This window comes from Lepidothrix coronata, unplaced genomic scaffold, assembly GCF_001604755.1.
Source record: "Lepidothrix coronata isolate B3197 unplaced genomic scaffold, Lepidothrix_coronata-1.0 Scaffold128, whole genome shotgun sequence".
Taxonomy (NCBI): domain Eukaryota; kingdom Metazoa; phylum Chordata; class Aves; order Passeriformes; family Pipridae; genus Lepidothrix; species Lepidothrix coronata.
Window position 1 is genome coordinate 1,260,451 of NW_016690308.1, and position 22,572 is coordinate 1,283,022.

The 22,572-nt window shown below is 41.0% G+C and overlaps 1 protein-coding gene across 2 annotated transcripts in view; it reads right to left on the reverse strand.

The window, feature by feature from the left end:
* PRKAG2 (protein kinase AMP-activated non-catalytic subunit gamma 2) overlaps positions 1-22,572 on the reverse strand; it is a 211,285-nt gene that overhangs the window by 175,258 nt on the left and 13,455 nt on the right. The window contains exon 1 of one of the 2 annotated variants that reach the window (XM_017826518.1): positions 16,347-16,365. The exons of the other annotated variant lie outside the window; for it this stretch is intronic. The gene's annotated coding sequence lies outside the window, so the exon portion shown is untranslated. Of the gene's footprint in view, positions 1-16,346; positions 16,366-22,572 lie in introns of those variants that run through there. 2 annotated transcript variants of the gene reach the window in all.

A 22,572-nucleotide genomic window follows, 5' to 3' on the forward strand; every position in this document is an offset into this window, starting at 1 on the left:
AGAAGGAAATTCTGAAGCCAAAATACTATTCAGAAGCTTGAAAATAAGTTAGGAATTTCCCCCAGAAAGGTTCTGCAGCAAAGAGGCCTGGTTGAACTGCTGGCTGCCAGGGAAACGTGAATCTGGACAGCACTTCAATGGCCAAGGCATTATTCACCTGCTGCCAAGGAGCACCAGGTCTGCTCCCATTCCTGAGCTGCCAACAAGCTGAAGCAGTCTTTGAAACAAGCAGAGCAAATTTGCATGAAAATGAAGAGCAACAAATTAAAAATGTCATGCAGCTGGAGACAGAAAGTGGTCACAAATTGGGATTTTCCAGGCTGTGACTGATTTGTGTGTTGTTTTTCAATTACTCTGGGTCTGTAAGATCAGTACAATAAATTTACTCATTTAGCCACTGCAAAATGTGGTGAAGCTGCTCACCTGGTACTCACTTTTATGGAATCACATACAATATTTGTGGGCCAAAGTGAAACGCCAAAGTTCAGAGCAATGCTGATGGGGTTAACAAGGAGTAGCATTCACAATAACACTCAAATAAAACTTTTCATGCCTGGAGTTCTACAAACACGTCCTAATTCATCCTCCCTATAGCTCTATCAAGGAGATAAGGACAAATTCTTCTCCCTCTTAGAAACTAAGGAAGAAAAACAGAGAAAGTCATTCACCCAGAGTCACTGCAGGAGTGAGCAGGAGGTAAGGAGCTTTTGATCTTTAGTCTGGCACTAGTCAGCACATGCCTAGGACCTACCCCAGCCCTTTTCTCACCACAGCTACCAGATCTGAGGAGAATTCCTCACCCCAAGGTCTGTGCCCGTGTCCATGCTGTCAAAGGAAATTTCAACAGAAAGGGACGGGAATACTTCCTGATGAAACAGCTTGGCAGCGAGAAGAATTAAGGACCAATTCTCCTTGCAGGCTTGGCACACGGGTCTCATTAAAGTTAACAACAGATATGAGACTCATGTGCAAGGGAAAGCGATTGCAGCCTTAAATCCAATCAACGTCGGGTTTGCTGCGCTGTTCCACTTCAACAACTTCTTTGCTGCCTACGCTGATGCTGCTTTCCCGAGGAGGTTTATTTGTACTGGAATTCTTCTTTCTGCGGCATCTTTTTTTTTTTTTTTTGAGAAATGCAAATATTCTGTGTTCAGCCTCACTAACAGGACTGCCTCTGTGAGTGAAAATGGTCACACCTGGATAATTGGGAAGGTAAAGGATTAGGGACTGTTACAGAATTAAGGACTTCAAACAAAACTGTAAGGAAGGCTAAGAACTGCCCAGAGGGATGCAGATGTAAACATGCACCTTATTTCTTTCTTCAACATGGCAAAAACTCACCAGGAGGTTCTGGGAAATGGCATCTTTCTTCTTCATTAGCAGGACACCACTTGCAGAGGCAGGAGAGCTCAGCAGTTCATATCTCACACACAAGCATTGTGCTTGGTTTTTTTTAACCAAAAATAGCTTGAATCAACCCAGGGAAGGACTCCACTGTGACATTTTGGTTCCACAAACCCCACTTTGCCCACTTGCTCAGCACAAGTCTGCTCTCCTTCCCGCTGTTCACCAGTCTCTCTCTAGGTTTCTTTCTACATCCCAGATCCTCTGGGTCACAAAGAACAGGGTCTTTTCAAGACCCTTGCTCTTTTTACCTGGACTTAATGAAAGCCTACAAATGACATATATGTATTACTTAAGAATTAAAAAATAAAGCTAGTCAAGAAAACATGGTTTACACACAGATGCTGTGAGGTGTTAGAATGGACACAAATTAGGAATATTTCTAGAGATGTACAATGTGTTACATGACTGAACAGTCTCAGATTGGCAATAATAATACAAAATAATAAAATAATACCAAGCTCAGTCATTTTAAAGCACAGAAAAAGTAAAAAAAAAAAAAAGTGTATAGAGGCTTCTCCAACATTCCTGTCGCCAAAGGAAACAATGCTCTGCTCTTCACCAGCACAAGAAACACTTTCTGCCCACTCAAATAACAGCCATCCTGTCACCTGTGTGACCACAGAGGTCTGCAGAGAAAATCTTTAACTCATTTTTCTCAATTTTCATACAGGCAGTAAACAAATGCATCCAAAAATATGTATTAAAATATATCTTAAAAAAATAAGACTGCACTGAAGTTTTCTTCTCTCTGATTGGTATATTTGATTATCCAAATGAGGGAATTACAGAGCAGGAGGCACAAACCTGTTCTGTAATTTAAGATTCTTTTGGGGGACCAATGTATTAGTTCCATAAGACAGTAAGATAAATATCTTACACAGGTAGGTTATGAATAAATCAAAATCTAATGTAATGTAATCTGAAGCAGTAAACAGTCTCTGAGTCAAGAAGGAACAGTAGATATGAGATGCCTTGAATTCTGTAAAGCTTCTTACATTGCCACACAGGGCACTCTCATAAACAAATTAGAGAAATAAGTATAGATTAAAACTGCTGTGAGAGGATTCTCTCTCAAAAATCCCTCTAAAGGGGAACTAGTAACTACTGATGGCTTGCTACTAAGGTTGGAAGACTCCTGCACAGTATTCCTGTTGGTCTGCTTGTAGGCAGTGTCTTCATTTATTACCAGGATAACAGATTAGAGAAGAAACATCAAAATAGTTATGAAATAATTTTATTTAGACTGCATGAGGTTTCTGGGCTTTCTTAGTGACAGCAAGAGCAACCAGTATGATCTTGCCAACTGAGAAATGATCCTCATCCACGACATGAAACACTATAAAGGGCTAGAGAAAGAAGGGAGAAAATACCTAAATATGAAGGAGGGAACATCTGGCTCTTATCCAGGCTGCTAAAAGAGATAACTACTTGTGGATGAGTCATGGAACTGCTGAAAAAAGGGACAAATGTCACAACGGGTACACCAGGAGAGCTGTCAGACAGCATTACAGCCAATTTTTCCACTTCATAAGACTTTTGTGAGTCCCCTTTTAGATCTTGTTTGTCCAGAGCTTCTTCAAAACACAGTGCCCCAAAATGGAACAGCCCAGAGAACCAGAGGAAGATTATCAAATATGGTCTATGTGTTGATAGAACTGGGGTTTCAAGGCTAGGAAGGAGAAGACGAGAAATAAAAACACCAGTGGTCAAATACTCTCCATGGTCACTAAGCCAAGAACAAAAATCATTCAATTTATTTGCAGGAAATAAGATTTAGGTTGGACACTAAGGATAATTTCCTGTCAATATGACAAGAAAGTTTAAGAGACAACCAACGGATGCTGCAGAACCTGCTGCTTTGGAAGTTGGCAAACCCTTCTGGTAGGAGCTTCTACTAAAAATAGCTTAGCTCGAGGTGGTCTGATAGCTTTGGAGGCTGGATCTCAGTTCTGTAACATCCCATGCCCTCCATTTTCATGGAAAGGGTGGTCTTGGATGAGAAAGGTTATAGCATTATCTCCTCCTCCCATCTGGATTCAGCAGAGGCAGAGCTTCAACCCACACCTCTGGCTGCGTGCAGGACTAGGATGAGAGGGTTGGCTGTGGGGGCACCATGTCCTGCTTTAGCAGTTATTCCCTCTTTTCCTTGATCCTACTGGCTCTGTGTGACCTATCAGCCATCCATGACCTCAGTCCAGTCCAGCCACACCTGTCCTGCTTCAGTGCACAAGGCTGGACTCCTAAGACCCAGAATGGGAAGCCAATGCTTCCAGAGGGTGTCACACCAGTGGGGCTTAAGACCTTAGCTTTGATTTCATAAATGCTGAATCCATTGTAGTTTCAATTTCAATTGTTTTATCCCACAGTAGACAATTATGAGCTATCTGCTGATGCACAGCAGGAATGAAATATAATTTTTGTAACAATAGATCTGGTTCCCTTCACCCAATATGACAAATGGAAAGAAAAATGTATATTTGAATAGTCCTGGTCTTAAGTGGCCTCAATAGCTTTCTAACATGCTGTAGTCTTCAACATATTCTTAGAAGTTCAAAATTTGTAATAATTTTCTTGACTTTCATTTAGTATTCAAGATACTCACGGCACGGAATAACATTCCACGAAACAGGACTCTATGTAAAAGTCTACAGTTTTCAAAAAATAACATTAGTAACAAAGAAAATAACCCTGAAGCACATGTAGATACTGATAGATTCTTGTTCCTGCAACCACATCAACTCCATTTTCCCTGTGCACTCAGAACTCCAGCTGAGATTGGTGGACAGAGGGGTTCAGCCAGTGCTCTGCTCCCCTGGTGAATGGGCAAGGTCCTGTAGGTGTCAACATTTTGTTTCAAGTCCTCTTGTCTGCACAATCCCCTATTCTTTGGCACCAGAAACATGGCATTATTTTGGCAGAAACTACACCTTCCCTTCAGCAAAACCCAAGGATCACCTGGAGGAAAGAGAGTTCCAGAAAAAGTACAAAGTTCAACTCACAAACGGGTCAAGTAGATTTTCTGATCACATCACTTTTTTATTCTATGTTTACATTGCAAAATGCTCCAACCAGGCTAAAATCCCACACAAGCTGTTCATCAAACACTTTAGCTACATCTCAGCATTCTTGCAAAACCCAGGAGCACTTTCCATTTCATTTACAGTGGGAACACAGCACAAAGAGTGCCCATAAACTCAATCACAGGTACAAGAGCAAAAAGCTTCCTGACTCATTAATGGTCCTCAGCCAACACACCCTTCTCCAGCCAGTTCCATAACCCATGAGAAGAAGGGAGTTGGGAGAGGTGAACTGGTTCAACTGTACTGTAACACCAAGTTCCACCACTGTCCTTGGCTGTTTAGGGATTTTTCTTCAAATGCTGTCTGGGTAACACTGACGAAAGCCCTGTTCTGCCTTAGCGGGCTTGCTGTGATAATATTTATATAAAAAATAGTTGCTGAGAGTGCAAGAGTGAAATATGAAATAGATGAAATATCATTTAATAACTAAGCAAGTCTGGGAGTTTTAAGGTACAGAAACATTGGCCTGATTAGTATCAAAGTAGTAAACACTGTCTTTAAAAGTGTCCTATCGAAGAAGGAGAATTTAAAGCAGCCAAAAATGTAAAGCTTTCATTTCAACACAGTTCTTTATTCCTTTTGCTTTTAGCTGGAGTAAGACAGACACAGTACAATGCCCAACCAGCCATGCAGCAACCTGTCCAATTTACAGCAGTGCTTGGCAATTTAAGATTTTCCTTCAGGTGCTGACAGTCATGATGCAAAAGCAAAGCCACGTGACTGATTACAGCCTGCATTCTCTGAAAACACTAAGTGAGAGAGGGAGGGGGAAAAAAATCCCCAAACCTTCCTGTTTAGGTGGCATTAGGGAGCTAGGCAGAGAGATTATACTGTTACACATGTCCATCCTTCTGTCCCAGCCTGATGACAACATTCCTCAGGATGACAATAAGGAAAGGCCAGTGACAGATTGGGCAGGTAAAGGATAGTGGGCTAGCAGTCATGAAAGCAGAACACGCTTCCTTTGGCCCCCAATTGCCAAATATCAGATGCAGATTTTAACACTCTGGTTACCAATGATGGATTCTCAAAAGTGGTACTGAGCACGTGGTCACCTTCTCATTTATAAATGGGGCCTTATCTCCACCAAATAAATTTCAATCCACTGATTTCTAATCCTGGTCATCTCTTGTTTACCAATTATTGTCTTAAAATGGTCCTTGGGTACATAACCGACCTTAATGCATTCTTTTGCTCTGAACTACATTGACCTCTATAGAAAAACACATGTTAATTCAGATAAATTAGAAAACTAGGTTATGCTTTCTGTCCTTTTTTTTTGGGGGGGCGGGGGGGGAGGACACATAAAAACCAAGTTTACAGACTGAAATTTTCTGAACCAAATTCAACATTTTAAAATATGGGTCAAGTTTGCAGTGTAATTATTCTTTTAAAACACAATCCGTGTTTTCCCCCACAGTTATCCTACACAAGTAACCAGCCCAATTGTACAAGGGGTACTGAGAAAAAGAGAACAGATTTTCACCAATAGAGACTGACAATTGCTGGAGGCAAGTTACCAGACTTAACTGACAAATTATTTCACCTGCTATTGCAAATCCTGCATTCCTAAGTACTTTAGACAAACTTCTTTGTAAACCTCTTAATCTGCCACTTGAAACAATTCCCAGGCTGAAGCATTCAACTCAAAGTAATGGAAAGTTAACCCTCACCAAAGAAAACTCATGGTTTTACAAAGATGTGCTCTACAGCAAATTTAGCTTGAGTCAGATACCTGCAAGCTCATTCAAACCTGACTGATCTGTAAAGGCAAAGGTTTTTCTTTTAAGAAAAGAACTGAAAGGAAATTAAAGGTTAAAAACGTATTATGATAAAAATCACAAAAATTAAGAAGCCACAAAGAAAGAGGAACTGACAGCCATTTATTTTTAACAAAACCCAAACCACCAAGGTACTACTATAAGGCTGAAAAAGGTAACTCATTAAACCGACAGTACAGATGGATTAATATAGCCAAAAAGTTTTCCTTAACTGTTTCTAAATTAAAAGATGTGTATATAAACCTGTACAGCTCAACAGCAATTTTACTCCTGAATTAAGATGCTGTTGTTGGGGAGTATAAAATCTTCCCAGGTGTAGATTACATTTCCTCAGTCCTGAAAGACTGTGTCATCAGTTCAACAGGACACTGAAATACGAGTCATCTCTGTCACTGACGTATTTTCTGACTTTCAATAAGTAATTTCTACTGCGTGTTTTCCTGTTGAAGCCCCTCCTCAGCTTTGACTACAAATAATATAGACTCCTCAGGGCAAAATTTTTCTTTCACTGTATGTCTGTGTAGGGCCTAGCACCAAGAGGAACCTGGGTTTTACCTTAATGCAAGCAACAACAGATTCCTAAATCCCTCAAAGGCTGTTCTTCCAACATAGTTTGACTTCTGTACAGGCCAAGGAATGTTATACATCCATTTCTCCATTAACCCGAAGTATTTGGCCTGTTGTATCCCTTCACTGATGATCTGGTGATCTGCAACTGATGCTGAAGCCTCAAATACATTAATTACAGGTAGAACATCTGCTGAGGAATTTAAGCGCAAAGCAAAAATCCAGCTTTCAGTCCTGCGTGAGTACAGAAATTAAAAATAATCTGCACTGGAAAGACAATCTGTGAACTATCACCTGGTGATTTATAGTCTGTGTTTGACAAGGATCCGCTAATGCAAGGAGATCTGTGCATGATTCAAGATCATAAAACAATTCAAAGGGGAAGGAATTTTCAAGTCTTTAGATCCACCTCCTGCTGAAAGCAGAGTCAACAGTGAACTTCAACTGGGATGCACAGGGCTTTATCCAGTCTTGTCTTGAAAAACTCCAAATATTCATAATCTACAATGATCTGAAAGAAACTACACCTTTCAAAACAACACAGGAGTTCTGGCCTCAAACTAGTGATTTTGCGTGATACTCCTCTAACTTTCTCTGACATGGAAGCATTTTACTACTGTACTGAATGTATTGAATGCATTTCCATCTCACCTTCTCTCTTTTAGTCCAGGTTCAAAACACATCTGCAGTCAGTCTTAAAAATCCCAGATGTTGTGGTGATGGTAGAGTGAAATTCTGGGACCATGTAAGCTGGAAATGGAATTCAGGTTTCAGTAGAGCCAGTCACTGGCTACGGGGCTCCAAATATGCAGAGATATCAACCAAAACTCAAAAATTCTTCAGTTGAACTATGGTTGATAAGTATATTCATTTTAAAGAGACAAACAGTGTTTTCAGCAGCCTATCAACTTCTTAACCAGCAGATAAGTCCAAAAGGCATTTCTCTAAGGTCCAAAATAGGATCATAAGATCAGTTCAGGTTGGAAGGGATCTACATAAATCTTTATCCCAAACCTCAAGCTTAAAACATGGTTAGCTATGAGGTCAGACCAGGGGTTTAAAAGAAAACTATACCCACAGCATCAAAGTGATTCTACGAACACCCAATATTTTTTGAAACGGGGGGAAAAATGTCCTGTTTTTAATTTTGTCTCATCTCCAGTTTTAGAAAACACATTTGGAACATTCAGCTTTGGTTATGCAGAAAAAGACAATATTGGGTGGATAGTGAATTGTTTGGGTGTTATATAAGACATTGGTTAAAAATTCATGTGACTTCAAAGAGAGATTACACAAGATTATAGATCTAGGGTGAAATTCTGGCTCTGATTAAAATCACTGGCAAAAATCCCACTGGTTTGACCACTGCCAGAATTCTGCCTCTAACATGAAGTGCCCAAGTTTTACCAGGCAAACCCACACATGCAGACTCAAATTTATCTTACAAGTGCATCTCTCAGCAACAATAAAGCTTGGAAAACTTTTTGTGATCTCCCCCAGAGTTGTGTGCGGGTTTTTCTCATTTTTAAGATATTCTCTCTTCCACTGTAGAATTTTCATTCTCTACAAATTAAGAAGACTGTGGGTGAAAACAAAAACAATGGAACTGTCTGGAAAAAAAAAAAAAAACAAAACAAAAAACTGTGAAATGGGTTTTTCTGTTCTTTTGAGCCATGGATTTTGGAATATCAGGGAATACAGAAGCCTTCCTCCCATTTCAGTGCCTTTCCTACCACTGGTGAAGCTGGAGAGACCTTGCTCCATCTTCAATAATGGCAAAAGGGTGGTATCCTGACACACAGGAGCTTGCAAAACATCCTTGAGAAAAGCACCCTGAGACCAGGGCAGACCTGGGCAGAGACCCACGTCAGCGCTAAGGTGGGAAGACTGTGAAATACTGAGCATTTCATCTGCATATCCACGTTCTCCTTTTTAATGTCCACCTGCTTCTACCACAAGGACACTACCAGGGGAACAGCTTCATGACTGAAAACAAGAACCAGCCTAAAAGCAGTCACTGAAGTGCTCCTTGTGCCACAGATAATGTTTCACATGGAGACTGGCAGCCCAAAGGCAGTCAGATTAAAAATGAATTCTGATCCTGATTTTTTTTACAGTGTTTCCTCATTCCCCCGGGACAAATCCCGCCCGACTGTTCCAGCGTGCCCTGCACCAGCAAGCTGGTGAGCACGAGGCCAACTCCTCTACACACAATCACAGCAACAAAGATATGTGCAGCCACCCTCCTGCTATCCGGCAGGAAATCACCTGCAGCTGTCAGGGCACAGTTAAAAACATGCACAGCACAGCCCCCTCGGATGCTGTTGGGAGATGTTTGCTCTTCCCAGCAAGCAGAGAGGTTATGCATTATCACACATTCTCCCCTGCCAGGTAAACCCAAGGCTTCCCACCTCATTCTGGCAAAAGGTGTTGCTGGAATCCATCCCAATGCCACCACTTGTTTCCCTCAGTCTTTCAACAGAGCTCTGCACTGCAGCAAGAGGTTTCTCCAGCTAAGAAAAAGTGAGCCCAAAGCTCGTTTACAGCAGAAGTGTTGCAACAGTTAACTTGAGTAATGCTTATAGAGGCCTCTGAAAATATAAATCACTATAGCATTGAATTATTAACCTTGATTATTATTGCTTATGCAGTGCTTTGGGTTAGGGCTTACAAAGGCAAGAGAAGATTAATTATAACTTGTCCTAGAAGTAAAATAGGAGGAAGTGGAACACCCTCAGCTTTGCTTTCATGCAAAAACACAGTCACTTAAAACGGCCTGAAGATGCCGAGATCACTGAGCTCATTAGACAGAGGCCAAGAGAGCTCAAGTGAGCTCTGAGCACAGCCCACAAGAGAGGGATCACTTGATTCCTGCCTCTCAGCGGCACGTGGACCAGCAGTACAGCTTCACAAACATATCAAAAGCTCCTTCTCAGACTGACCCAGTGACAAACCTTAACGTGTCCACAACTGAAAAGCATCAACCTGGGAAAGAACCTCCTCCCCAAACCACAACTGTGCATTTTGTCATGAAGTTTGCTTTTTATAATCTGCTTCTGTCAGGAATTTAACACAGTAACAATAATTTAAATTCTGGGATTAACAGAAAATATCAGAGTCTTCAATGCAAGTTTTAAATGTAAACAGTGAACTCTCCTGTGCCCAATGCAGACACTACCAGACTGCTGACCCACTGGGCTGTGGAAGGAGCAGGAGAGCCAGCTGTGGCTGCAGGGAAATGGGTGCTTTTTTTGTGTGTGCTCAGAAATGATATGGAAAATCCAGCACAAGTTCTATGTGAAACTACACCCCTTGTAATACTGGAAATGTGTGGAATACAGTGTGAGAAATAGAGACAGCACTGGTGTTGCTTTTAGAGAAGTTAAGGACTTCTGGTTTCTCCAAAATGCCTGTAGGATCCACAGATTTTTTTTTTCCTTCCAAAAATAATCAAAGCATAAACTTAAATCTATCACAGGCATCTTGCACTACGAACACTACTCTCCAAAAGTATCAACATCCTTGTACTTGTCCTTGCCCAAACAGGTGAAAGAGCTAAAAAACAAGAAAAATTAACCCACCACTGGCAAGAGTTACAAAGTCAATGATTTTTTACCTTAGTCATATCTCCCTAAAGAAGAAAGCACTGCACTTTAGAGGACCTTAATACAAAGATTATCAGAGTTGAACAGTTTAGGTACCTCTGCAAGTGAGATTAAGTTCCCCATGCTGATACTGAAAAAACTTCTGCTGGCTGTAGGAATAGAACAAGCTAATTTCTTCAGAGGATGAGGGGCTATTAGCTTAGACCTCTTTGGCTGAACACACTGTATGTGCTACTCAGAATTAATATGCTTGATTCAGCCACTATTTCTTTATTTGGATCCAAATGTTCACAAAATCAGCAGGGATTTTTTTTTTTTTTAATCTTGCTGCAGATGGAAATTTCCATACTACAGTTCTGCAATGATTGTAAACAAGAGGCTGGTTTCAACACCATCAGATCTTAACCCTTAATAAGAAGAGTGGCCGAATAATCTGTAGGGAGGGAGATCAGGGCAGTCCAACAAGGGCTCTGTGCAAAAAGAAGGAACTGAGATCAAGAGCTACATCTCTGCTGCTCCCCATTTTTAAACTCTAAAGAAGACAAGGCAAAAGGGGGGGGCGGGGAGGGCCTGGAAGGAAAAAAAGAAAAAAAGAAGAAAGGTCACTAATTTTGCAGAACTTAACTCTTTATTGTTAAAGTCTGAATCTGTTCCTTAGTCCAATATTGTATACTAGTTTGCATGTAACAAAGAAAATGAATCATATGAGAAAAACCTCTACAAATGCCACAGGATTCCTTCCAACCCCCTCCCCTCCCAGTTCAAGACACTTTATATACACTTTTCAGTACCAGATGACTTCAATTTTGAGCCATGACATCCAAAACATGACATCTTCGATCTTTTTTCATGAACACGAGGAGTGAACAGGGACACAGGATGCTTCCTAAAATACAGTCTTTCTGAATCCCATTACTAGGCTGCTGTGTGGGAGAGGCAGCAGACGATGCTGTTGAGCTTCCCCCATCCATGCTCTCTATCCCTCCAATTTGCTGTCCAAGCTGGAGATGCAGTCCAGAAACATGTGTACACAGGAAGACAAAGGGCTTCTGCATTTCCAACTCTTGCCCTATGCACAGCAGTTGGCTTCTAAGCTACTTCAGAATTTGCCTCAATCTATATACATCAATAGAGGGATCGGATGTTTCAAGGGTGTATTTATATAAGCTAGGCCTGAGTTATCTGAGGAACAGATTGTCCCTGCCACACCTCTCCATGGCAGCAGCCAGACAGATTTGCTTTATTTTCCCTCCAAGGAAGAATAAAGTAAAATAATAATAAAATAACAGTTTTTAAAACCCCAATATCTAAACATTTAACGAGTTCCATAGCGATTTTGGGGTTAAATCCCAAATTCTAGGTCTTCCTTAAGGCTTCAATTATAATCAAACATAAAACTGCCAAAACCTTGCGCCACCTCTAGCAAACACAGACACGCATTTCAAGTGCAGAAAGAACATTTCAAACCCTTGAAATACAACCAATCTGGTTACCAAATCCACATTCTCTGAGCAGAGACGTCCTGGTTCGTGACTTCTGAACTTTGTATACAGAGGAGTGATCCAGCCTTGTGCAAAGCCTGAAATCTCCATTGGACAGGCTTCCCTCCAAAGTCTCATCTGAACATTCCCACCTTTCACGAGACTGACCAGACTCCTTTACTAACTATTGTTTGCCAGGCTATTCTCACAAAATCCTCCTGCTACGCTATTACAGCTGTCTGAACAAAACCAAGAGCCAGATCCAAATGTTTAGGCCTCCTTCTACTTCTATCCCATTTTGGCCACCATGGGACTACTGTTTGCTCCCTGTACTTCTACATCTGCTAATTAAAAAGTGCATCTAATCTGCATTGCACCACTAACCATGCACACCCAATCAACCATCTGTCACACTTGTGAACTGAAATCTGTGAAGTATCATAGCACCAACAAAACCAGATATTACATTGCACTTTCAAAATAAGATGATAAAATAAATCTTCTCCCTTACAGAGGGATTTCCCTTTTTTTTTTTTTTTTTTGCTTCAACCTCATGGGGAAGAGCTGGAAATCCTGGTCCTTCGTGAGTACCAGTCCCTTGAATTCCTTCTCTGAGTTTGCAGCCTATGTATAGTTTTTTATTCATATCTATTTGACCACTTTGACTTCCTTTTAAGTCCTGCATACTTTACTGGGGCCTGGTTTTACTGAGCTGGCAGTGATACCTCTAAGCTAAATCTTGTATTTTCATAACATTAACAGGGATTCCTTTTGAGACTGTTTTTATTTTTTAAAAATGAAAAAAACTGGGGCCACAAAAATAGTTACTTTCATACACATGCGAGCAGGGACTATGGTTGGCTGTTGAATTATTGCATAGATCTGAACACACTGCTCCGAGAAAAGATCTGTAATTGTTTAGTGGTTGGGCTACTGGCCGAATTCTCTGCCTGGAGCTGTTTTTATAAATAGGCCTGAGGACAAACAAACAAGCTACTAATAACAAGTCGACTATTATGTTTTGAAGCAGCCCTGCTTTGTGTTGTCCAGCACACGAGAAGCTCAGATGGCAAATACAGAAAAAATCCATGGCAAGAAGTAAGGATAGATCATGCCAATGTTAAAATTTCAGCCCACTAAAATAAACTCGATTTGGGGGAAATACCAAAACACACAAGGCTCTGTATGGCTGGGCTGTGTCAGATCCCCATTTCCACTATTACTAGGTAAAGTTAAGAAACGAGGTAAAATAGGTTAGTAACAGACATCACCAACTCCAGAAAGCCTAAAGCCAGCTGCCCTTACTTTTTCCACCAGTTCTTTTCACCATGTCCCACCCATAACTACATCAAAGATCTGGACAAAACTCAGGACATCCTGATTGACCCTGATGGAGTTCTCAGATTTGTCAGGAACACTAACGTATCTCATCACAGCTTTTTTCTATGGGTAATCCATGGCTACTTAATGAAAAGTAAAGGTCAGATTTTCTGCCACTTCTATTTCAGGCTGTTCACCTGATTTCATCAAACTGCAAAAAAATTTTCCTGCTTTTAATGTGTTCTGAAGGTAATTTGAGCTTCCCAGCTAAATACTCAAACTCATCCATTAGTCCTGTGATACCTTCCCTTGAGAGAGACACTCTGTCTTGGACACCATTCTCTGCTATTTCATAGACTTCTTTCTGTTTCAAGATATAATTACATCAGTGGAATTTTTCACCTTTGGCCTTGGAAGCTTATTTGTTACCAATCAATCAAAGCCACGGGAGTTGGTATGGGAACAACCCACCCTGATGCTGCAACTCTTCCAAGCAGTGCAGCTACAGTAAATTATTTTGGAGGAAGGTGAGAAAAATCAAGCCCCTTACCTTTTCAATTTCTCTTCTGTTGCTTATGGATCTTAAGTCTGCTACTTGGAGGATGATCCTCAGCAGCCTTTACTGGCCCTGACTTCCTTGACATAGACATCATAACCTTGCTGACTGTGGCCCATTTTCTCTGCTAAGCTCCCACCTGGAGGGGCTAATTTTTTCTTTCCATAACTGTATTGGTTTTGCTTTGCTTCTTCTTTTGTATCCTCCTTGCAGAGCATACTTTGTCCTCACGACCCTCCTCAAAGCCTTAGCAGCTCTCTTATCTCTTTCTTTATGTCATTCAGCATTAGCAGCTTAGTCTTCGAAAACAAATCCTCTTTTTTTTTTTTTTTTTGCTGATAAGAAGAGCCACTTACACCCTCCCTTCCCCGTTGTTTTCCTCTCTCTTTGGAGGAAGATCTACCCAGTTCCAACACCGCTCCATGTGATGACGCAGGCGAGAACACGGAGTCTAGTGGACCATGTGTAATTGCTACCGAGGTGAGCACTTTTCCAATAATGCCCAGAAACGATGGAGTCAGCAGGGATTAAGGGAACAACGGAGTGCTCAGCATTTATGGCAACACACTGACGCACTTCAGGGTGCGCGCTGCAGCCCGGGGGGAAGCAGCAGCAACATCACCAGCAGAGATGAAAAGACTTTGCTAGGTAATACTTAAAAAAAGGAAACCGCAACAAAAACCCAATGCATTTTCCCAGAGGAAAATGTATGCTCCCACAGGAAGGGTTGTATCTCTCTGGAAGAACTGCACTGGTCCTGATAGCAGCAGGGCAGAAAGAGGAGCTGGTAGGAATAACAGGCGAGAGCAGCAGCTGGTTTCTCTCCAGAATCACCAGCCAGAGACACAGCTCCCCTGGCACAGCAAATGCCCTCCCCAACAGTGCTCTCATAAATCAGCTTCGCTGCCACGAGATGAATTTGTACTTGATTGGATTTCAAATGGTCCAGAGCCTGAAACACGGAAACTATCACAGCTTTCAGCAAAGTATAACTTCTCAGATCAACACAGGGTGGTGGGGGAGTGGACAGACACCAGAATGGACATGAGCATCCTCTCCAGGGGATCTAGACTGAGCCAAAGGAAATGCCAGGCCAGGGGCAGTACCTCCTCCCTGGACAAATGGACTACAATAAGGCTGTTAATCCAGCAACTTTATCACAAATACTAAATCCATAGGAAAAGAAAAAACCCCAAGCTTTACCAGAACATAAGCATTACCAAATAAAATTATTTAAACATTTCACTGCAGAAGTTTATATACATGCAAACAGCCTTTGTTCTTGAAATCTTGCTGCTTCTCAGCAGGTTTCTACCAGCACAAGAAAACCTTCAGAGCATCTACTTACACAAGAAGGGAGGAAAACAACATCCTTTTTCAGCTTTAACCAAACCAGTTGTTTCTGCAAATTTCTGCTGTCCTGCTGTACCACAGCTGCTCCAGCCCCACTGTCAGCTCTAGCCAATTGTAAGTCATCAGTTTTCAGCACACAATGCAGCTGAAAGCCAATTCTGCTGGTAGCACTGCTGGAAACAAATCATTATTTGCCCAGATCTTGTATTAACCTTTTATTTCCCTTGAATATCACCACTGGAAAAGGATGGCTCACACCCTTCAAAGAGACCAGAAGAAACAGATAGCAAAAATAAAATTAGAAAGAAATAAGGAGGGGAGTTAGGGAAACAGGGAACAAGAAAAGTTTATAAAATGTAGCAGAAAGAAAAAGTATACAAAAGTTTAAATATTATTTCAAGCATTATCAGCCTCTCAAGCCAGATGGAGAAGACCTTGAAGTAGAATCTGAGCAACCGCTACCTCACATGAGCTCAGTTTCTTTCAAGACCTATACACCCCATCAATAAAGCAAGTGTGAAAAGCAGGTTTCCCTAAACAGAGGGAGACCAAAAATAAGCAGGTTTAGCTCCAAAGGTCATGTAGTTTTAGGCCAAACCACCAAACATCTACCCTATCCACTTGCTCTAATCACTCTCTCTACCATAAATTTAAAGCTCTAGACAGCTACTACTGCTGCAAGGATGACAGAAGTAGTCCTAACTAAACTTTTAATACTGTCTTAACAATTTGGTCAGATAATTAGTTTGTCTTCCTGCATGAAAGCAATCTACTTTCACTCATAGTTCTGCAACAGAAGGTCTATGGGCTACACAGTCTATAGCAAATTCTACACAAATACTTAGCAAACAACTCCTGTCTTGGTGGGCTATAATTTAACAAACTTTGAAAGATGTTCCCCCTAAGATGTAAATTTTTTTTCAGGCTAAGTTTTAGCTAAAATTAAGATTAAAAAGGCATAGTTAGACAAATAAATTCTTTGTCAAATAAAAAGCCCCATAATATTGAATCACAAAGATCCTTCACCTCTGCCATGACTGTGAAATCTGGCAGGGTCTCATGGTCTGTCTTGTACCATCTCTGTGAGACTCTGCCCAACTCTGGCCTAGAAATTAACCCAGACAGCTGTGGGAGAGATCTCAATTTCTTAATAAATTCTTCCAAGACTTAGTGTGCACCCAGCAAACCCTTGTTACCTCCTGTACATCCTCATGCTGTTTCTCTCTGCCACATTACACCACTCCAGTGCCAGCTATGAGAGCTGAGGTGAAGGAGGAGCCTCTTGTGCTCTCTTGCTGTAATTCTGGACAGGATGGAGGACAACAAGGAATTAAAAGTCCCTAGTGCAAAGGTAGCAACAATCTTTCCATGAAATGATTTCCCAAAACCTGGGTAAGCAATCTCAGAATGTTTAACCTAAGCCAGATACCTTGGGCATGATACCAAGCTACTGGGCTCACTCCCTAACAGAAACATCAAAATATCTCACAGGAAGGACAATTTAACATAAACCACTGGAAGAACAGAAATCAGGTTAATTTTATCAATTTAATGATTTTAGTTTAATTTTTAATTCCTAAATTATGTACTTAAGGGATTATAATTCTATCTAAACTGTGAGCATTCAACAGCTGGTTAGAGACAAACTGAAGTGTACCTGTCTCAAAAGGTTAACTAGGAGCTGTCATGGTACTGTTGCCATGGATAAAGCACATGTGATTAGAACATGCGTCAGGAAGCCTCCAGAGCAGATAAAAAGTTTTAATACTATGTAGATATATATAAGCACTGTGAAAACTCATCTGGAATAATGTGTACAGTTCTGGTCATCTGCTCAGGAAAGGTTAGTTCAGCTGGGAACAGGTGCACCAAAAGGCTGTTTTGGAGATGAGAGGAACACAGAGTCTCTCTTGAGGGACGTGACTAAAGGAGCTTGGCTCGCTTCGTTTCACAGTTGACAGCTGATAGTGAATGTGATCCTTCTCCACAGTTACATAAGGTGCATAAACATCAACAAGGGAGAAGAGATAAAGGACACTTTGTGGGTGCAATTAGAAAATGGAAAATTATTGTGAATAAATTTAGGTTGGAAATTAGGAAGGGAAAAGAGTGAAATTCTGGAGCAGAACTCTAATAAGAACAAGAAACTTTACCACTTTTCAGATTACTGAAGTTTATTGTGGGGAAGATATGATGGGGCTACCTAAAGGATTTTCCTACAGGAGTAGGAGGTGGAAATAAATGGCAGGTTAAAGAAGGCTCCTTCTTGCTTTATGCATTCTCTAGAGAAAGAATGGAAATAAATAATAATTAATTCTAGCATTTTTTTCCTAGGCTTAAGAAGTTCTGATCCTATTGTAGACCTAAAAGCTGACAGATCTGCAGAGGAGAAACAGTCCAGATGTCTAATGGCTGAAAGATCAGTAAGAGCTGTGGACATCTGGATAGGAGTCATTGTATGGAGAATGTGAGAGTCAACATAAAAATCCAGAATGATTTAGAAAGATTAATTCTGAACTGTTTTCTAAATTTGTAAAGAGACCGGTACACAACATGTGGCCACATGTCAGAGCATGACCTTTTCCATGTTCAGAGTATGACAACCATATTCTTTTGTTAAATCTGCATCAAAACACACCAAATTTGTCATAAGAAGCCCTTGCTCCCTAATGCCATGGTTCTGGTCCTTCTCAAAAACCTCACATCAAATGTGGTGCGAGGATTATATGCAAATAATACACATGGAAATATGGAGGTGTGTGTTGGCACACCCATATACATGACAAACATGGGATACTACTCAGGAAAATGATCATCTCCTTATTTAAGAGTCTAAAATACCCTAAGATTTGATGAAGAGCTGTATAATGACACCAAAGGGGAATCAAGATGCTCCTACCTATACAATCTAGTCAACAAGCAGAAATTATCTCCATAACCTACTGAATAGCCCAGTAAAACAAACAAGCAAGCAAACATTGTTTCTGTGAATCTGAAAGTGATTTCATTTTAATTGGTTTAAAAGAGAAGCTCAAAAAGAGGAAGGAAGAGCTTTAAAAATGAAATTACAAGTAAAACAGGGCAGAGAAAAGAAAAGAAGAAAAAACTTCCTCAAAATGGATGGGAATGGCAACACAGAAATACACAGCATTAGGATTACAAGCATTTGACCAGCCACCACCATGGTTCCAACTTTCACTTGTCTCAGCCACGTGGAAGACTATTTTTACCACAATTAGAAGAATGAGACCCTCACTGGGAGAATTCTGGACTGATTTGTCACCATCTTTCCAGGTTCAAACGACAGTTCCCACGGTGAGGGCGTCCCTCGCAGCAAACGCTCTTCCTCAGCTCTCCCCAGGGCTCAGGGAACAGACGACTCTCCAGAGGCTTCAGCTGCTGTAACTTTGGGAGTCTGGTGACCTGTCTTTTAAAATAGTGGGAGTAACTTCCGTTGCTCCCTCAGCAGGGTTTTTACGGAGCCAAGAGCATGCCAAAAACACTGCTTGCCCTCGCATATAACTCGAGCAACAAAAGCGCAGCTGTACTCAGTTTAAGGCAGGGCTATACTTTCCCACCCCTTATTTAACGCTGGCTTATTTCCATCAGCCTTAACAACACTGAATGGCAGAGAAGGGATGTTTTATAGACTCACGGTGCTCTCTGGTTCTGCCTCAACTGACACAAATTGACTTGATCCACAACAGAAGGCAGTACATCTAATTGACACAGGAGTCTGGGGACAGACCTTATCACAGGTGAACTCCTGAGGCCAAAGGGAGCCTCATCATAGCTGAACTTACACATGGAAAGCTCCATGCAGAGTCAGTGCTGAATCAGGAGGAGAGTGGGCCAAGACATCTACCAGTGCTGAATTACCTAGAATGGTCTGGCTTTAAGGAAGATGAGGTTTTTTGCTTATGTATAAGACTAGGGAGCCATTAAGCTCTACTTTCCAGGTTGCTACAGATTTGGGCAAGTTACTTCTTATATTTTTAATTTCCAAGCTTTATATCAGAAATAATGATACTTCCAGGGCAACATGGGTATCATTAACTCATCTATTTTTCCTAAACATTCAGAACTTTGCAGAAGGAAGGAGATGGGGGAGGGCAGTGCATTAGGGTTATTATGTTAGGTTGGCTCTCTCACCAGGCTTTCTTTTGAGGAGAGTTTTAAAGCAAATACTTGGATTGAATACCCCATCAATAAAAACCTGGATATCCTCCAAGAGTCCACTTTTTTGGCAAGTTCAAATAAAGCAGGTCTCCCAGTGTTTAAGGTGTAAGTGAAAGCTTGAGTGCACAGAAGGTTGGTTTTAGAAGGTACATCTATCTGATAAGAGCTGCAATCTACAGAGGATAAACTGAATAGCACATGGATAACAAGATAAGCCTGGGCAATATCAGGATCTTGCAGGTATCCAAGAATTGACAGTACAATGATTGGTGATACTTTACATTTCAGACCCAGATTAATTAGGGCACTGATGTTACAGGGTTCACTAGGAAGCCCTCCAAACCAGGGCCAGTGCAAGCAGGCACTTGAGTTTACACGGAATGAACAAAAACATGTTTTTCTCTAGGCACAGAGAAGCAAACCACTTGTGTCCATTCAGGATCTCACAACAGTTTCCTTCAGAAAATGAAGTTTTACTCCAAACTCTGTTCCCCACTTTGCATTTTTTGGCAAAGTCCTCCTTATCATGTATTCCAGATGAAGTAACTTCCTTGAATTCCTGCATAAATTTTCCTAGGACTGCTAAGCACCAGTGATCTCTGCCCCAGATATATATCATATCTATCTATATGTCAATCATATGTAGCAAAACAACTTCTAAAGCACTTCAGAGCTTTTCAGGTGCTGAAGTTTGTATCAGTTGCCAGTTCCAGAGTTTACTCCATACACTGTACCCAGCCAAGTAATCCACTGCCAGAGGGTCGGTGGAGCGAGTGCTCAGTTTGGGCTACATGCTCCCTTCAAGATGAAGAACAAAGCCATCAGGGTGGTAGGGTCAAGACTTCCATGTTTCACACTTCAAGGATATCCTCTTCCTCCACCGCCCTGACACGTGGAAGGAGCAGCACAGCTGGATCCAAGATAAAGTGAGCCTGTGGTTAGGAGGTTATACCATTGCTTAAAGTCTGGCTAAGCTTGGCTTTAACCACCAAATCGACTGTGTATTTTTGGACTGGTGAGGAAATGAAACACTAAAGCTTTGGACAAAGTTTTAGATTAATCTGTTAATGAATTACCAGTGATAGCTGAGTTCATGTTTGACTGAATTTCTACAGTCAGCTTAATGAATACATGTATTTGGAAAAGACTTAACCGAGATGAATGTTTGTACTCGCTCTGCTTTGAAGTTACACATGAAATACAGAAATATATTGCACCAGTCGCAATTGCTTCAGATGTAATTTCCCAACAATAAAAAGTCAGGAGCAAGAAAATGTTAAGCCTATTGCCAGAACATATAATTAAATTTTCAACCCGAAGCAATAACCTGTGCAGCCCAACCAATGTGCCAGACCAAGAACTCCAGCTCCAGCCATCAGAGGTAAGTCCTGTCCCTCCACTGGTGTCACAGATCTTTCTCTGGGCAGTCCAGTAAAATGACACACTGTCACACTCACGGACAGCAGTGCTGAAAAGCCTGAGTCACAGAATATCCTAGAAAGGAAAGGAATAACTTTTTAAGGCCTATTTTTAATTAATTACCAGATGGAAATGAACCTTTCTTGGAACTTTGGGAAGGTTCTCAGAAAAATCAAGCTTTCCTTGGAAGTGGCCTTGTGTGCAAAGGAGAACAGATAAAAGAATTTTTTTTTCTATTAATGAGATGGTGATAGATTCTGACAGGATGCTCAGAAAAGAAAACAAATCACCATGATGATTCCAACAAAAAAAAAATCTAGCCGAGTATATGTACTACACATTAAACCTCCTCCTATATTAAGCAGACATGCATAAAACAGCTTGAATTTACAGATCCTCAGCCTGAGCACAAAGACATACTTTATTTAAATGACTGTTGTAAATCCATATAAAGGACTTAGCTTTATAACCCTCTTTTCATCTCATATAGTTACCAGGCCTCTATTTAAACAAAATATGGTCTGTCATAATTCTGTTTGGCCTTTTTGTATTTTGTTTCTACAAGAAGGATGTGAAAGAGAAAGGCTGAATATATTTATTCTGATCTGGGTATCTGGCCAATACTAAAAGAGATATTTTAGGTTTTCTGGCTCGCACTGAGTTCAGCCTCTTATCTGCCTGCCTGTTTAGGCAGCTGGAAGAAAGCTACAGAATTACAGCAGTAACACAATCAGAACAGCAGAGAGGGTGAATCACGGCATTAGCCAGATATTACCCTGGTTTCACTCTCCCATTGCCATCCCAGCTCTCTTATATCAGGCATTTTGCACAGTCCTGTCACATGTGGAAAGACTTGTGGTAAGTAGTGCTCTAAAATTTGTCTGCAAGGAGAGAAAGCCTTCAGCAGGACAACCAGAAGAAACTTGGCTGTTTGTCAAAGTGAATCATTGCAAAATTGAAAAAACAATACTGGTATTTTGGTACCCATTGATGGGGTACTTCCCAGTGCACCACAATTTGCACATTTATACTTTATACACTCACAAGCTTTAGGTGGTTCCTTCTCCCACCCCTCTAATGTGCAGACAACCATAATCAGATCTTAACACTTCCATCCCATGCAGAAATAGCATCTCCAGCTCCAACCCCACTGTCAACAGCAGCTCCAGTGATGATAAGGAAAATGTTCCCACTAAGGCAAATAACACCAGAATCATACTCAGTGGGTGAGCAACTCAGCTGGAAATCTTCTTCCACCAGGTTCAGCTGCTCCATGCTCTGTGCTGAACAGGCCATTTAAGCAAAAATAAATATTCTTTAAATCCCCTAAAATGTTAATTGTGGGTATCCTCCATAAAACAAGAATCTTGTGGCACCCATTAGTATTAAGTATCCCACCATTAGGCAGCCAAAGTCACCAAAATTCTGAAAAACAAGATATTCCTCCCTAAAATTTGCCCACGTCTCAAGGATGTAAACAAAACTAAAAATCTTTTCCATAAAGACACAACATGGAACTCTGTGAGCCTGATTTTTGTTGTCTATATTGTGACTGTGATGGGTTTTCGAAACTGTGTCTAGAGATAGCAGCTCGTGTATTTGGCTGGGGGAATTATTATTTGTGTGGAAGTTACAGTGGCTTTCGGAAATCATGGAATTACAAAAATAGGAGCACATAATAAAGGCAAATATGATGTGAAAACTGGAAGACTGGGAAGAAGACAAAGACATTGAGATCTTTTGGCAACATGCTCAAAACCAGCCTTAGTCAGCAAAGATGTTCACATCACTGTGACAAGAAGTTCCCAGCCCAGTGCCAGGAAC